Below are 15,764 nucleotides of genomic sequence, written 5' to 3'. Positions count from 1 at the left end.
TAGTTTCCTTATTTGGATATAATAATAGCCCTATCTGGTAGGGTCATTATGAAGATTAAATGAGTTAAGGCACTTTAAGAATTTAGAGCAGTGTTTGGCACTGAATGGTATTACCTTTTATTATTGTTTTTATTATTTTTATCAGAATATAGTAGTAGTAGTAGTAATAGTAGAGGTGAAATTTTTTTTTTTATGATTGTTTGTGAATTGCAAATAAGCATCTAAGTGTCTAACATAGTGCCTGGGTGTTAATAAATGGAATTTATGGTTATTTGTTCATAGGAAGAAGCATAAGCTCTGTTCATTTTAATTTAAAAATACCTCTACTCATGATGGTTTCAAAATTAAGCAGTTTAAAATGTTAAAACTCAGTCTCTTGGTTCTCTTTGTTGCTGTTTGTTTTGTGTAAAATTATTCTCCTGCAAAAATAGTATGCCCTCGATATTCCTCTGTTTACTATAGATTAGGTAGGGCTGGTACTAGAGGACAGGAGTGTGTGACATATTAAATGATTGCCAAGGTTCATTTTACAGTCATAAAAATAGTAACTGAGGACTATGTACAGGCAAGTAAAGTAATTTGCTCATCTATGTTAAACAAATTCAACAATACACCATTGTAAAAAGACTTGTTTTGCATATATACTCTTTATTACACACCATACATTGCTGTACACATTTTGTGTTTGTACATGCCCATTCCTCTCTGAGGTTATATACAAAACCATGTGAACTCTATAATAATGGCAATTGAAAGTATTTGTTCAATGTCAATTTTGACTCTGCGTGATTTTCCTTTTAAGTACTGGCCTTAGAACTGAACCCCTACTTTAAGCTGCAACTCAACTCCATATTTATAATGAGGTGCAGAAAGGAAAATATTTCCCCCTTCATAAAGTTAACTGTTTCATTTTTTAAAAACATGCTTCTCTGTATGTTAGCAGAAACTAAAGTCATGCTGTCCAGTTCATTTGTTATTTGTGAGGGTGACATCTGGTGGTTCTTTTTAATTCTCACGTTTTCTCTGTGCTTGGCTAGAAGTTGTTAGAAATTCCAAAGAATCATTGTGTGAACTGCTTTGCCTGGTACTTAACATACTAGCTGGCTATTAAGGATTGAGTTAGTAAAACTGATAGGGCTTTGAAAGCCCAGCACTGCATTTAGATGCAGTCCCTCTGGATGTCAGCCTTCCCTGAAGGACTTTATTTTAGCATGTGTGATGGACAAACAGCCACCTTATTGGGGAGGATTTAATTCAGAGAATTCAGGGTTTTGAGTAAGGGATGGCATCTATACCAACCTCTTTGCTTTACTCATGAGGCGGCTAGAGCCCCAAGAGTTTGAATATATTAACCAAGGTCACACTGTGTTGGCCAAAGTCACTGTTCCCCAGTGAGCTGAGGTCCTGGGCTCTGTGCCCATAAGTTATGTTTATTGTGCTGAGTAACCCACTGAGTTGGAAGAGTCCGGGCATTAAAGGATAGGAGACAAAGGCATTTTAAGATGGGAGAAGTAAAGGCGGTTAACATTTTTGAGTATTTATTGCAATAAATATTCCCACATTCAGCCTTTTTTCTCTCTTCCAAAAGAGGGTGCAGAATCTTTAGTGGGAAGGAGTTATTGAGGAAGTACAGTGAGGGATCCCAGCTCTGTCTCTGTGAGTTTACTGATTCATCCCATATCTGAGAAGTTAGTATCCTCAGGAATTGTATTTTGTATTTATTGAGCCTGTTTTGCGTTGGATCTTTATATGCTATTAACTCACTAGCATCCTTCCAACAATCTGGGGAGGCGGTTGGAATCCCCATTGTTAAGAGTTTGCAAAGTGCAAAAGTGCTGTGCTGGGTTACAAAGTGGATTCAAAAGGAGTGTCATGGCCCTTGATCTCAGCCAGGGCCTTAAGATAGGCTCTTGAAAGTCAGTGGAGGAGGATTCAGAAGGCTAGACCTTCCCAGGGTTGGGATAGAGCTGAGATTCAGACCCAGACAGGTTTAACTTCCTGGCCTATATTTATGTTTTCCACTGTCCTATGTTGGAAATGCACTTAAGCGAATTTTTGAATAAAACAGAACTCACTAACACGTAATAGTGGCTTAGTAAAAATATGCTCAGTTTATTTCTGTGTTCAATGTAATCCTTCCTAATGAAGTGACTACTACTGTATATCTCCTATTTTCACTATCAGACCTGCGATTTTTGGTAAATATGAAGCTTTGAAAAAAAAGACAGGACTTATGGGGTAATATTGGAGTACTTCCCTGGCATGAGAGAAACTAGAGAACTATGTTAATACTGTACTTGGAGAATGTGTGAAATCATTTTCAATCTCAAGTGATGAATGTTTAAAATAAAAATTTCTCAGGCACACATTTTTTTCTTCTGGCAGTTGATTTTTACTATTTGTATTATCTGAAATTTAAAAACTATTTTTGAATAATGTTGGAAAACTTCCAGTTTTTTTGTAAGCATATCCAAAAAATTAGATTTTATAAACCTTCTGGGCAGATTTGGAAGATGAACTCTGTGTCATGTTCTTTTTTTTTTTGTCTGCTACTTTTGAGAATTCTGTTCATGACTTTGGAAAGGTCACATTTTGTTCACTGCAAGGGCCAGGTGGGGACGAGGGGTGTGAGGGGTCTCTAGTGTATGGGCCCTCGTCGCTTTCCTTCTCTTTCATTAAGAGCTCTGTGGGTCAGTTAAGTTTTGATGTTAATCCTTCAAGGGGAGGTATAAGTGATGTCTGCACCCTTTAGACACAGTAATGGGGATACTGAAGCTGAGGTTTACATTTGGCTCCAGAGAGCCTCAGGGCACTGCTGTTCCCTCCTATAATAGGAACTTTAAAAAAATGCAGGCTGTAAAATGCATCTAGGAAGTTTAAAGGCCATGGATGGAAGATGTGAGCAGATGAAAAATTCTCCCTGACACATGAGCTCAGGGTGCATATATTAAAAAGTGGTTTGCCCCAGTTTTGCTCTAAGGGTCACTTCATGGATATATAATAAAGGTGTATTTTAAATTAATTAATCCTGATTTAGAAAAATCAGCACTTTATTCAAGTTATAGTAGGGAATGATGTCACTTAAGTTTATGCATTTCCCATATGATTCCTTTAACTAGCAATGTGCTTTTTCCTTTTATGTGCGAAAAGATTTACATCCAATATTTGAGGAGGACTCCTGGTGTGTCACTAAGATAATGGTAAAGTGTAACAACTGGTGTCAGTCTTGTTTTCCATTTTGGGCGTATTGATTGACCAGGGGAGAATACCATGCAGAGAAGTGTTTGCAGTTCTTAGGGCCACAATACCCATGGCTCTTAATCCCTGCCCTAGTCCTGCAGGAGGCTGGGGCACCCTCTTCATGTCTCATCTCCCTGGGAATAGTCCAGATGTGCCCCAGAGCCAGGCGTGGAATCTGTGACTTCTCAGAGTTCTCAGCAGCTCTGGGCTTCTTTGAGTCCATGGTACCAAATACTCAGCTTCCTTAGTCATAGAATGGAATGTTGCGTAAAAGCCGACAGAGCCCCATCAGACCTTGTCATCCCTCCCTAAAGAACAACAGTTAAATGAGAACATGGGGGCTTCAGCTCTCAGACGCATTGAAGTCATCCATATGAGAGAGGGAAAAATAGAGGAAGAGGCAGAGGAGGAAGATGATGATGAGGAGAATAAGGAGGTAAGGGGAGAAAGGTAGAGGCCGTAGAGAAGTGATGCGACTTTTTGGATTTGCAGTATCTCGTTTTAATTTTTATCACGTTCCTTCCTACTCCCCCTTCCTTCTTGGAGTAATATTTGCCACATAAATATTCCTTTTCACGCCACAAAGTGAATTAAAATTCAGATGGGGAGGCCTGAAAAGTTTGTAAATCTATTTGGTCTCTTTGGAAATTAGTACAGAGTATTTAAATTATTGCTGTTAATTGCATATTTGTTGTCTTTATTTGCCTTTCCTCCTTAGGGATAAAAATAATGTAAACATCTTCATCATTAGTATCTCCATTATTTAAGATTCTTAAAGAAATAAACATTTATTAAGAACCTGCTGTCACTTAAAGGCACTTGCATGCATTTTTGCTACTCAGAATGTTACAAAGTTAACAAATTAAGATGAACATTGTTTAGAAAAGCCTTAGCAGTTGATGCAGCACCCCCCTTCCCTTTCCTCACTTCTGTGTCTGTTTCTGTGTGTGCAGGATCCTCCATCCCTCTGGGGGCAGGGGGTAGGTTTCAGGCTTCCCACCCAGCAGGGAGCAAGCCCTGGAATGCTAGCTGGCATCTGGAAGGTGTCCCCCGCCGCCCCACCCAGGAATCTCTCACTTAACAGGGTTAGCCCACTTGCTGAATTGCAAAATGAAACTGTCACAGTAAGGACCTCCCATCTCAAGACAAGGGTTCTCAGTCCGCCAGTCAGCCAGCAACCATCTGCTAAGAGTCTTTGAAGTGCAGAGTACTGTGTTAGGTTATAAAGTGGATTCAAAAGGAGTCAGATGGCCCTTGACTGCAGCCAGGAGTCAAGATAGGCTCTTGAGAAAGTCAGGTACCATCTGAGGCAAGGTATGCTTGGAAGCCAGGTGTGGCGCAAATAAATATTTATTACATTTATGCCCAAGGGTAGTAGCTCCTCAAGGTTGGCCTCGGCATGGGAGTTGGTGGGGGGGGGCAGTGCAGCAGCTTCGAGGACAGAACTAAACACTGAGGCTTTCCTATGAACACATCTTCTTTGTCAGCAGCGTGAGCTTTCCTGTGTTACTTTCCTTAAACCGGAAGGACTCTGGCTGCTTCTCTGACTATATGTGTGGTAAGCCTATCCAGTACTGGGAGGTTTAAGGGAAACCAGCTGTGGTGAAGCTTTGGGAAGTTGATGGTGAGTTTGGAGAAGCAAAGAGACCAGAGGTAGAAAAATCTTATTATGCTCTGTGAGGAATGTATGTGGGGATATTTAAAGCTGGGTGGGAGACTGTTGACTAGCAGGTACCCAACCTAGTGGTGCTGACAGGAATCCACAGAGGAAATGTTCTCCCCAAAGCAGCAGCAGGAAAGGGATAGAATTTGAGCTGCGGGTTGGGACTTAGAGAGACAGGTATACGGTGTGGGAGGTATGAACAGTCCCTTTGACTTCTGGCAATCCATGCCTCGGGTGGAACCCATAGCAGTTTTCCCAAGGAGCTGGGAAACTGTATTTGCAGGTACCCAGGGAGAGAGTGTGTTGTCACTATTAATGTCAAAGTATAATTTCCAAACTCTGGTCTGAAGGGCTGCTGTGAGGCCTCTGCACATGGCACCCTCTGAGCAAGTGACACTAGACAAAGCAAAAAAGGAGAAAGAAAAAGGTGACCTAATTTTGAGAAAACCTATGTGAGGAGTATTGACTTCATTGGCTATGAATTTTTAAAGAGTTTTTGTTTTATTTTATTTTGTTTTCTGTGCCTCGTGGAGATTTGGGGACTAGATTAAGCTCTAACTACTACAGCATTTAAATGCCATGCATAGCTCCTCTGGGATCAAAATGCACCTGAAATGTGGGAAGACGTCGAGCCACGGGTTCTCACTGCAGATGATGAAATTCACCTGAGACCACATAGCCAGAGAAGGCCGAATGGAGCTCTGAATCTAGGCAGTCTTGACCTCAGAGCCCTCCAGCCTAAAGCTGTGTGGCTGACAGGGTCTTGGTGCTCTGGCCAGGTGTCAGGCCTGAGCCTCTGAGGTGGAAGAGCCGAGTTCAGGACATTGGACCACCAGAGACCTCCTGACCTCACCTAATATCAGTCAGCGAGAGCTCTCTCAGACATCTCCGTCTCAACACTAAGACCCAGCTCCACGCAACGGCCAGCAAGCTCCAGTGCTGGACGCTCCATGGCAAACAACTCGCAAGGCAGAAACACAGCCCCACCCATAAGCAGAGAGGCTGCCTAAAATCATACTAACTTCACAGACACCCCAAAACACACCACTGTCGCCCTGCCCACCAGAAAGACAAGATCCAGCCCCACCCACCAGAACAGGCACCAGTCCCCTCCATCAGGAAGCCTACAGAAGCCACTGAACAAACCTTACCCACTGGGGGCAGACACCAAAAACAACGGGAACTACGAACCTGCAGCCTGCAAAAAGGAGACTCCAAACACAGTAAGTTAAGCAAAATGAGAAGACAGAGAAATACCCAGCAGATGAAGGAGCAAGGTAAAAAGCCACCAGACCAAACAAATGAAGAGGAAATAGGCAGTCTACCTGAAAAATAATTCAGAGTAATGATAGTAAAGATGATCCAAAATCTTGGAAATAGATTGGAGAAAATACAAGAAACGTTTAACAAGGAATTAGAACTAAAGAGCAAACAAACAATGATGAACAACACAATAAATGAAATTAAAAATTCTCTAGAAGGAATCAGCAGAATAACTGAGGCAGAAGAATGGATAAGTGACCTGGAAGATAAAATAGTGGAAATAACTACTGCAGAGCAGAATAAAGAAAAAAGAATTAAAAGAATTGAGGACAGGCTCAGAGACCTCTGGGACAACTTTAAACGCACCAACATTTGAATTATAGGAGTCCCAGAAGAAGAAGAGAAAAAGAAAGGGTTTGAGAAAATATTTGAAGAGATTATAATTGAAAACTTCCCTAACATGGGAAAGGAAATACTCAGTCAAGTCCAGGAAGCCTGGAGAGTCCCATACAGGATAAATCCGAGGAGAAACACTCCAAGACACATTTAATCAAGCTATCGAAAATTAAATACAAAGAAAAAATGTTAAAAGCAGCAAGGGAAAAGCAACTAATAACATACAAGGGAATCCCCTTAAGGTTAACAGCTGATCTTTAAGCAGGAAACTCTGCGAGCCAGAAGGGAGTGGAAGGACATATTTAAAGTGATAAAAGGAAAAAACTTACAACCAAGATTACTCTATCCAGCAAGGATCTCATTCAGATTCGATGGAGAAATCAAAAGCTTTACAGACAAGCAAAAGCTAAGAGAATTCAGCACCACCAAACCAGCTTTACAACAAATGCTAAAGGGACTTCTCTAGGCAGGAAACACAAGAGAAGGAAAAGACCTAGAAAAACAAACCCAAAACAATTAAGAAAATGGTAATAGGAATATATATATTGATAATTATCTTAAATGTAAAGGGATTAAATGTGCCAACCAAAAGACATAGACTGGCTGAATGGATACAAAAATAAGACCCGTACATATGCTGTCTACAAGAGACCCACTTCAGACCTACGGACTGAAAGTGAGGGGATGGAAAAAGATATTCCATGCAAATGGAAATCAAAAGAAAGCTGGAGTAGCAATTCTCATATCAGACAAAATAGACTTTAAAATAAAAACTATTACAAGAGAGAAAGAAGGACACTACATAATGATCAAGGAATCAATCCAAAAAGAAGATATAACAATTGTAAATATTTATGCCCCCAACATAGGAGCACCTCAATACATAAGGCAAATGCTAACAGTCATAAGAGGGGAAATTGGCAGTTACACAATAATAGTAGGGAACTTTAACACCCTACTTTCAGCAGTGGACAGATCATCCAAAATGAAAATAAATAAGGAAACACAAGCTTTAAATGACACATTACACAAGATGGACTTAATTGATATTTATAGTACATTCCATCCAAAAACAACAGAATACACGTTCTTCTCAAGTGCTCATGGAACATTCTCCAGGGTAGATCATATCTTGGGTCACAAATGAAGCCTTGGTAAATTTAAGAAAATTGAAATTCTATCAAGTATCTTTTTTGACCACAACACTATGAGACTAGGTATCAATTGCAGGAAACAAACTGTAAAAAATACAAACACATGGAGGCTAAACAATAAGCTACTAAATAACCAAGAGATCACTGCAGAAATCATAGAGGAAATCAAAAAATACCTAGAAACAAATGACAATGAAAACACGACGACCCAAAACCTATGAGTTGCAGCAAAAGCAGTTCTAAGAGGGAAGTCTATAGCAATACAATCCTACCTCAAGAAATAAGAAACATCTCAAATAAACAACCTCACCTTACATCTAAAGCAATTAGAGAAAGAAGAACAAAACAACCCCAGAGTTAGCAGAAGGAAAGAAATCATAAAGACCAGATCAGAAATAAATGAAAAAGAAATGAAGGAAACCATAGCAAATAAAACTAAAAGCTGGTTCTTTGAAAAGATAAACAAAATTGATAAACCATTAGCCACACTCATCAAGAAAAAAAGGGAGAATACTCAAATCAATAAATTTATAAATGAAAATGGAGAAGTAACAATTGACACTAGAAATACAAAGGATCACGAGAGATTACTACAAGCAGCTCTATGCCAATAAAATGGACAACCTGGAACATATGGACAAATTCTTAGAAAAGCACAACCTTCTGAGACTGAACCAACAAGAAACAGAAAATATAAACAGCCCAATCACAAGCAGTGAAATTGAAACTGTGATTAAAAATCTTCCAAGAAACAAAAGCCCAGGACCAGATGGCTTCACAGTGAATTCTGTCACACATTTAGAGAAGAGCTAACACCCATCCTTCTCAAACTCTTCCAAAATATAGCAGAGGAACAGTCCCAAACTCATTGTACAAGGCCACCATCACCCTGATACCAAAACCAGACAAAGATGTTACAAAAAAAGAAAACTACAGGCCAATATCACTGATGAATATGGATGCAAAAATCTTCAACAAAATAGTAGCAAACAGGATCCAACAGCACATTAAAAGGATCATATACCATGATCAAGTGGGATTTATCCCAGGAATGCAAGGATTCTTCAATATATGCAAATCAATCAATGTGATACACCATATTAACAAATTGAAGAAGAAAAACCATATGATCATCTCAATAGATGCAGAAAAAGCTTTTGATAAGATTCAACACCTATTTATGATAAAAACCCTCCAGAAAGTAGGTACAGAGGGAACTTACCTCAACATAATAAAGGCCATATATGACAAACCCACAGCCAACATCGTTGTCAATTGTGAAAAACTGAAACCATTTTCTCTAATATCAGGAAGAAGACAAGGTTGCCCACTCTTCACCACTATTATTCAACATAGTATGGAAGTTTTAGCCATAGCAATCAGAGAAGAAAAAGAAATAAAAGGAATCCAAATCGGAAAAGAAGAAGTAAAACTGTCACTTTTGTAGATGATATGATACTATACATAGAGAATCATAAAGATGCTACCAGAAAACTGCTAGAGCTAATCAATGAATTTGGGAAAGTAGCAGGATACAAAATTAATGCACAGGAATCTCTTGCATTCCTATACACTAATGATGAAAAATCTGAAAGAGAAATCAAGGAAACACTCCCATTTACCATTGCAACAAAAAGAATAAAATACCTAGGAAGAAACCTACCTAGGGAGACAAAAGACCTGTATGCAGAAAACTATAAGACACTGATGAAAGAAATTAAAGATGATACAAACAGATGGAGAGAGATATACCATTTTCTTGGATTGGAAGAATCAACATTGTTAATAGACTGTACTGCCCAAAGCAATGCACAGATTCAATGCAGTCCCTATCAAACTACCAATGGCATTTTTCACAGAACTAGAACAAAAAATTTCACAATTTGTATGAAAACACAAAAGACCCCGAATAGCCAAAGCAATTTTGAGAACGAAAAACGGAGCTGAAGGAATCAGGCTCCCTGACTTCAGACTATACTACAAAGCTACAGTAATCAAGACAGTATGGTACTGGCACAAAAACAGAAATATAGATCAATGGAACAGGATAGAAAGCCCAGAGATAAACCCATGTACATATGGTCACCTTATCTTTGATGAAGGAGGCAAGAATATACAATGGAGAATAGACAGCCTCTTGAATAAGTGGTGCTGGGAAAACTGAACAGCTACATGTAAAAGAGTGAAATTAGAACACTTCCTAACACCATACACAAAAATAAACTCAAAATGGATTAAAGCCTAAATGTAAAGCCAGACAGTATAAAACCTCTAGAGGAAAGCATAGGGAGAACACTCTTTGATATAAATCACAGCAAGATCTTTTTTGACCCACCTCCTAGAGAAATGGAAATAAAAACAAAAATAAACAAATGGGACCTAATGAAACTTCAAAGCTTTTGCACAGCAAAGAAACCATAAAGAGGAGAAAAAGACAACCCTCAGAATGGGAGAAAATATTTGCAAATGACGCAACTGACAAAGGATTAATCTGTGAAATATACAAGCAGCTCATGCAGCTTAATATCAAAAAAACAAATAATCCAATCCAAAAATGGGCTGCAGACTTAAATAGACATTTCTCCAAAGAAGATATACAGATTGCCAACAAACATGAAAGTTTGCTCAACATCACTAATCATTAGAGAAATGCAAATCAAAACTGCAATGAGGTATCACCTCACATCTGTCAGAATGGCCATCATCAAAAAATCTACAAACAATAAATTCTGGAGAGGGTGTGGAGAAAAGGGAACCCTCTTGCACTGTTGGTGGGAATGTACATTGATATGGCCACTATGGAGAACAGTATGGAGGGTCTTTAAAAAATGAAAACTAGAAGTACCATATGACCCAGTGATCCCACTACTGGGCATGTACCCTGAGAAAACCATAATTCAAAAAGAGTCATGTACCACAATGTTCATTGCAGCACTATTTACAATAACCAGGACATGGAGGCAACCTAAGTGTCCATCGACAGATGAATGGATAAACAAGATGTGGCACATATATACAATGGAATATTATTCAGCTGTAAAAAAGAAACGAAACTGAGTTATTTGTAGTGAGGTGGATGGACCTAGAATCTGTCATACCGAGTTAAGTAAGAAGGAGAAAAACAAATACCATGTGCTAACACATATATGTGGAATCTTAAAAAAGAATGGGTTCTGATGAACCTAGGGCAGGACAGGAATAAAGACTCAGATGTAGAGAATGGACTTGAGGACACGAGAAAGGGGAAGGGTAAGCTGGGATGAAGTGAGAGAGTGGCATGGACGTATATACACTACCAAATGTAAAATAGATAGCTAGTGGGAAGCTGCTGTGTAGCACAGGAAGATCAGCTCGGTGCTTTGTGTCCACCTAGAGGGGTGGGATAGGGAGGGTGGGAGGGAGACACAAGAGGGAGGGGATATTGGGATGTATGTATATGTATAGCTGATTCACTTTGTTATACAGAAGAAACCAACACAACATTGTAAAGCAATTAGACTCCAATAAAGATGTTTTAAAAGTATAATTTCCAAAAATTAGAAATATGACTTTCATAAAGATATAAAGTGAACGTGTAGAAATTTTATTTAGCCTATCAACGAGGAAAACAGTGAGGTGGTAAACTGATTCTCCGGGTATTTGTGGAACTGGGTATTTATAGGCTTAAAACAAAAACAGTGTTAGATTAAGATTGCTAGGCTACAGGTAAAACTGGATAGTGTCCTACAGGGCTATAAAACTAATCATTGAGGTTTTCTCACCATTCCGAAATCTGCAAGCTAACATGTCATCTCACAGTATCTGGTTTCTAATCTCATAGTAAATAGAAAAGTCTCAAACACAAGGAAGTTCTCCTAGAGAATTCAGGAATCCTGGGAGGATTTGTGTAACAACATGCAGTATGACCTGCAGAGATATGCCGCCACCTCCTCACCCACCCACTCTCCACTTCTGCCCAACTGCCTTAGCTCCAAGTTTTGGATGTGTTTTATTAACATTGAAAAAAATACTTTGGCGTTAAAGAAATCTGAGGGTGAATCTCACTTCCTTCACTTGCCAGCTGTGTAATATTGGGCAGGCAGTTACCTGCGACTGGATTTGCTTGCTGCCAATTGGGAGGAGCTTTTGTAAAGTGCCTGACATGTGATAGGCACTCGTTAAGTCTTAGTTCTTCTCTTTACCTTTCCTTTTTCTTAAGTGAAAAAAGTTTACCCTTTGTCTGGCCTTCAGAGACAAAGTTTTCTTCCCCTTGATAAGTGGAATATTTATAAATGGAGTATTTCCTGACTTATCAATAAACAAAGGATGTCACGGTTATCAACGATTGCAGCCCTCCAACGTGAGCGGGTGAGCCCTGAGGAAACCCAGGGCTGAAAAGAATACCTGCCATCTAGCAGCCATCAGAATGAAGCCACTCCCTGCGGTGAGCCCTGAGGAAACTCAGGATGTGAAAATACAGGATACTGGCCACAGATATCTGAGGTGCACATCAAAGGAATGATTTCAGTGAGCCCAGACTCTTGCATTTTCCCATATATACAAAAGCGCTAAATTCTTTAACTTGAGATATCTGGTTTTCTTTAATTAACAATAATCTTTTGCCATTCCAGACTACCTGCCCTTTGTTGCAAAACTCCTATATATCATGGCTCCTCCCCTCGCCTCCTTGGAGCAGTTTCTCAGTTATCTGAAATGCTGTCTCCTGGGCTGCAGTCCTCATTTTGCCCCAAATCAAACTTAACTCTTACGTTGTGCATTTTTTTAAGTCAATACCCTCCCTCCCTCCCTCCCTCCCTTCCTTCCTTCCTTCCTTCCTTTCCGTCTCCCCCTCTCTCCCTCCCGCCCTCCCTTCCTTCCTTCCTCTCTCTCACTCTCTCTTTCTCATGTCTAGTTTATTAGAATAATATCCTAGAACTCTGGTGGATTTTTTCCATTACTAAGAGAGGCATTCTCTTAAATTTTTATTATTCATGTAAGTGGAAAAAAATAGATTTTTAAATTAAAAGATTCTTTTTTAATTAAAAAATTCCACCAGCTTCATTGAGATGTAGTTAACCTATAACATTGTGTGAGTTTCAGGTGTATAACTTGGCGATTTGATATATGCATATATTGTGAAATGATTACCATAGTAAGGTTAGTTAACACATCCATCACCTCACATAGTTATAAGTTTTTTTGTGTGTGATGAGAACTTTGAAGATCTACTCTCTTAACTACTTTCAAATATGTAATGTAGTATTGTTAACTCTGGTTACCACGTTGTACAGAATGCTTTATTTAGAGAACCCTCTGCATGTGACAAAATGGAGAGATGTTCCTCAAGTGAAGATGATTTCTTACTGGATATAACTTAGTGTTTCTTGTTTTGAGGTGGGGATGGGGGTATTCCTTGTTTAAGTGTAAATATTATCCTTGTCTCCTTTTAAAAGGAGAACTGGCTTTCCGAGTTATCCTTTCTGAAGCCCACTCAGTATCTCAGTGTCTGCTGTGAGCTGCTCTGGGTTGAGGTTTGTGAGGAAGGGGTTGGATGCACAGAAGCTCCGAGGAGCATGCTCTCTGCATTTCCCCTTCCTGGTACAGGTCAGCCCAGGTGGGGTTAAGGGATGGCAGAGGGACCATGAGCTGGTGTCTGGCACAGGTAACAGGTCACCACTACCAGATCTGTATTCCTGGAGAGTATTCTTCTCTCCCCTTCTCCACAACCCCTCACATGTGGGACACTGAGCTGTGATTCAAAATGACAAAGTCTTCTGATATTGTTCCAATCACTAGTTTCTGGAGAGTGAGGAGTAAGAAAGAATTGCCCTTGACTGTGCCTCCCTCACAGAGTATGGTATTAATATAGATCAATAGGTCAGGGATCCCACATTCTAAACTCACTTCTGCCACTACTTATAATGTTTCTTCTTTTTCGTATTTACACATTTTTTTCCCTTTCCTGCCTAAATGCAGAATCAGTATGTTGTATACATTGTTCAGTATTAATGGTCACACGAGGGAAAAGCTCTGTAACCCTCTTTCCTCATTTCTGTGTCCTATCTGTAAATGAGGTGATGTGATCAGTGCTTTGATGGTCCAAGCTCAGTTCATTCATTCATTAGGCAACATGTAGCTGTTGAGCAACAGCTCTGGGCTAAGCCCTGGCGGTTTCTCTGTAAACATGATAAATGAGAACCTGCCCTAATGGAGATAGATTGTAACCAAGGAAACAAATAAGATGATTAGAGACTATGATAAGTATTATGAATGAAAGAAATCAGATGATGGGAAACTATAAGTAAGCTGCTATTAGTAATTTTAATTAGCATTATCAGAGGTGGTCTCTTTGAGGAGGTGGCTTTCTGAACTGCAAATGGAAGGATGAGAATGAGTCAGTCATAGGAAGAGTTGAGTGAAGAACATTCTAGGAAAGAGAGACAATACAGAGAGGTGTGGGATGAATTTGGCTTGTGCACGGACCAGAAAGACAGACCTTTGGCTGAAGTGGAGTGAGTCTGGTGGGTGGAGAGGTGGACAGAGGCTGGCAGGGTCATTTAGGGCTTTGTAGATCATGGGAAGGAATTTGGGTTTATTCTAAGTGCAATGGAAAGCTTTTAAAGAGGTCTAAAGCAGTGGAATGGTATGAGCTTATTAAAAGAAGGGAAAGGAAAGAATAACTGCGGCTGTTGTGTGAAGAACTGAATGGCAGATGTCAGGCTTGGGAGTAGGGAGACCAGTGAGGTCCTGGTGCTTGGCTGTGGAGAAGGTGGTAGGGATGTGAGAGAAGGAGACCTTGAAGGTTTGACTAGGTTCTGGTGGGTCCCAAATCCCTGGATGAGGAGCTTGGATTTGAGTTTTGCAGCTGTGAGGGAGCTTCGTGTGTGAGTGTGAGTTTGTGAGTGAGTGAGTGTATGTGTGTTTGTGTATGACTGTGAGTTTAGGGGTGAGACTGAGTGTATGAGCCAGTGTGTATGAGCGTGGGGTGCATGTGTGGATTTGTGAGCAGATGTGAGTGTGTGTGTTATGTGTGTATGTGTGTGTGTTTGGGTTTTTCTCCTGTTGCAGATTTTGAACAGGCCAGTGGCATGAAGGAAAGGGCTGCCCTGTATGCTACAGATAAAGGCTGCTGACAGGGAGACTTGCTGGGCGGGTAGTGGAGTTAGACGTGACACGAAGGCCCAGACGTGCTAACGTGGCCAGCCATGGAGAAAGAGACGACTGAATCGGGCAGGTCCTGTTCTTTGTTTTATTCTGCTCTGGGTTGGATGAGACTGAGGAGTGAAGACCCCACTGAAGGAGTCACATTCTCTTCAGATTCGCCCAGTCTGATTGCTGGCTGAGTAACTTACTTGTCTTATTAGTGACAAAACCAACCCTAAATTAAACCTCACTTAAATTCATGTGTTGGTTTCTCTGAAAGGAATGCCATTAGTAAGAGTTAAGTGGAATGGTTCTACTGCAGCCCACCCAAACTGTCCCCACTCTGCCTTGAGAGGTGCGCGCGCACACACACACACATGCACGCAGGGAGTACACACACACACGGGGAGTACACACACACACATATGGGGAGTACACACACATGGGGAGTACACACACATGGGGACTACACACACACACATTGGGAGTACACACACACACGGGGAGTACACACACACAGGGAGTACACACACACGGGGTGTACACACACACACACGGGGAGTACACACACACACACGGGGAGTACACACACAAGGGGAGTACATACACACGGAGTACACGCACACATGGGGAGTACACACACACACACGGGGAGTACACACACACACACATGGGGAGTACACATGGAGTACACACACACATGGGGAGTACACACACACACACACATGGGGAGTACACACACACGGAGTACACATACACATGGGGAGTACACACACACACACACGGGGAGTACACAATACGGGGAGTACACACACACATGGGGAGTACACACACACACGGGGAGTACACACACACACACACACACACACACACACACACTCTCTTTTATATTTAAATTTCTTGATTCTTGAGAAACTCATTGTGTT

At 40.5% G+C, this 15,764-nt stretch overlaps 1 protein-coding gene across 4 annotated transcripts in view; it reads left to right on the top strand.

The window, feature by feature from the left end:
- Nucleotides 1–15,764, top strand: part of TTC39B (tetratricopeptide repeat domain 39B) — a 133,860-nt gene that overhangs the window by 21,451 nt on the left and 96,645 nt on the right. The window lies entirely within an intron of this gene.

This window comes from Lagenorhynchus albirostris, chromosome 7, assembly GCF_949774975.1.
Source record: "Lagenorhynchus albirostris chromosome 7, mLagAlb1.1, whole genome shotgun sequence".
Taxonomy (NCBI): Eukaryota; Metazoa; Chordata; class Mammalia; order Artiodactyla; family Delphinidae; genus Lagenorhynchus; species Lagenorhynchus albirostris.
The sequence above is the reverse complement of the archived record's forward strand: the minus strand, read 5'-3'. Positions and strand labels throughout refer to the sequence as shown.